The 2,558-nt window shown below is 47.9% G+C and overlaps 1 protein-coding gene across 3 annotated transcripts in view; it reads left to right on the forward strand.

Moving 5' to 3' along the window:
• The first annotated feature begins 350 nt into the window (after window positions 1-350).
• Window positions 351-2,558, forward strand: part of CANX (calnexin) — a 39,451-nt gene continuing 37,243 nt past the window's right edge. The window contains exons 1-2 of one of the 3 annotated variants that reach the window (XM_023518767.1): window positions 373-548; window positions 1,114-1,203. The gene's annotated coding sequence lies outside the window, so the exon portion shown is untranslated. Of the gene's footprint in view, window positions 549-1,113; window positions 1,204-2,558 lie in introns of all 3 variants that reach the window. The other 2 variants (XM_023518768.1, XM_003799153.2) reach the window with 2 other exon arrangements.

Consider the following 2,558-nt stretch of genomic DNA (forward strand, 5'->3'; position numbering starts at 1 on the left):
GAGATACGAGACCCGGGTCGGAGCTCTAGGTACTCCGCGGGGAGGGACCAAAGAGGTGGGTAAAAACGCTGACCCACTATCCCCTAGGGCACCAGAGCAACAGGCCACAGGAACGCCCGCCCCGCCCCGCCCCGAGACGCGCGCGCCCAGGGTCCCTGATACTCAGCGGGCCTCCCCCTCACCTCCCGCCCAACCAACAGCCACTTCCTGCCTCACTCTAGGCCAATCCTCATACTCCACGAAGAATAGCCCTAGGGGGCGTATGAGAAGGTGCATAGAGCGATGCTCGTCCTGACCAATTGAAAGCCGGAGCTTTCGCGGGGGGGTGGGACTTGACGTCGTCTGTAGCTACTCAGGAGCGAGGGGTGGGCGCTGGGCCAGGCTTCGTGCGGTGGGGTTCACTCGCGCGGCAGTGGTAGCCGAGGACTCTTGGTTCTGCGGCACGTGACGGTTGGACTCCCTCCGCTGCGGTGTCTACTGCAGCGTAGGGCCAGTTGTGCGGGCGGGAGAAGGCTTGGCCACCGCTGGCGGTCCCTGGTAGGCTAGAGGTGAGACCGAAGGCCTGTGCGCGTCCTCGGGCCTGTGAGAACCTCGGGCGGCCTGGAGCGCGCTGTCGCGGCCGAGGGGTCGGGCGTGGCCGAGGGCCGAGTGTCGGGCTGGCTTTAGATTGCCCAGGCCCTGGCAGACTTGCCGGCGGTGAGGGACTCGTACCTCACCGGTAAGCCTTCGGTTGGGGAGCCAGGCCCAGGCCGCACCGCCGGGGTCGGGAGGCGTGGCAGGTGCCCCAGAGCCTTCCTTGACCTCTGGGAAAGCTAACTTCTGTAGCTTTGCTTCTAGGACTTTCTTAGACCTCTTGCTGGCTGCCTGGGCAGCCGCATGATGAGCTAATGTAACCAGGCAAAGGTCTGGCGTGGAATCAGGCCTAGTACGTACCCTTATTAGTAGGGAAAGGTGAAGTTAGAGCAAGAGAATATTTAAGAGAAGTGTTACAGTTGAGTATTTAAAACTAAAACCCTAAGGCGAAGACTGGATCCTAGCATCCTGAAGAATAAGAGGAATGTACTAGAACGAGAACGCACAGTGGTTGAGAAACTTTAGTCTTAACAATTACAGCACCATTTCAGGAGAAGGGGAGTAATCCAGTCGGAGAATCACAGAACGTTAAAAGCAACAAAGCACTCGAAAGTTCGCCAAGGCCTAGAGGTATGAAATGACTGGCTCAGGGTCGTACAATTAATTTAATGATCACTGGGATTATAGTTGAGTACTAGGCAGTTTTGGTGTAGTGGTTGAAGTTAAGGCCCTGGTTCAAGCCCTCAATCAGCCATTTGTTTCTGTGTGAACCTGGGCAGTTCTTACCCTGTGTTCCCCAGTTCTTGCCAGGTAATTGGTATACTACCTGATGGACTTATGAGGATTAAGTTGTGTATAAAATAAGATAGAGAAGAAGTCTGATATATATTAATTGCTGGATAAATAATTATTGCAATAAATTATTATAATTTGAATGACTTTGGTCCACTACACTGATAGCCTGGTGTTTAAGTCCAGTTTCCCAGGACCTGAAGTCACATTTATGGCAAGGGGGAAGAAACTGATCTTGTGAATTAACCCCTAGTGATTGTTGCTAGTTTAGGGAAGTTATACTGAGCTGAATATTAAAAGCTTGAGAGAACAAAGGTGAACCACAGTTAAGTCTCTTCTAATTTAGGAATTGGAAAATTTCACTTAATTTTTTAGTAACAAAAGGGAAATTTTTTGTTTAAGAGAATTTTATTGATCTTTAAAATTGTTGTATCGGTCTTTTCTCAGCAGAGTTGAGGGTCATGAATAGAATCAACCATCCTGTTGAGCAAATGTTATACATTATTTCTAGAGCAGAGGTACAGAACTGAGTGACACTGTGGGAGTTCTCCTTTCTGTCAGCCATGGTGCACAAAGTCCAAGTAACTGGATCATGAGAGGGTGCCAAGTAACTATGTGTTAGATCAATTTTCTAACCTGTTTGAAAATGGATGCCAACATTCTCCACCCTCTCTGTCCCATCCCTCACCTCACTATCTTAACTCTACAGTTTATTTAGCACATTATCTCCCAAGGGCCACAAGGGGTAAATGTTTTGACAGAAGTCATTGCTGCAGTTTGGCAGTGTACTGTTGCATCCTTTTAGTAACAGTTCACTTTGCCCTGCAAGATAACTGAAAAGGATGAAGTGGCAGTTGGTAAGCATAAATGTAGGCTTATGAGACTTGGATTTTGGGCTTAGCATGATAACTAACTTATGTGCCACTTTTTTGTTTCTATAACTTAAAATGTGAACGAGAAGTCTCCTGGATGTCTTTCCTTAAGGGGACATTTGGGAGGGACAAATAAAATGTTGAGCATAAAACCACTTTGAGAAATGCAATGAACTGCACATAGGAGAATTAAAATGGCAGCTCATAATAATTCCTAGGAAATAATAATAAAAGTGCCTAAACATAGTGGTAACTGTATAGCTTACTTGTCAGCAAAGTGCTAGTTGAATGCAACAGATGTACTTGTAAATTAAGGTTAAC

The sequence above is a fragment of the Otolemur garnettii genome, unplaced genomic scaffold (genome assembly GCF_000181295.1).
Source record: "Otolemur garnettii isolate 467f Iridium unplaced genomic scaffold, OtoGar3 scaffold00146, whole genome shotgun sequence".
In the NCBI taxonomy this organism is placed as follows: Eukaryota; Metazoa; Chordata; class Mammalia; order Primates; family Galagidae; genus Otolemur; species Otolemur garnettii.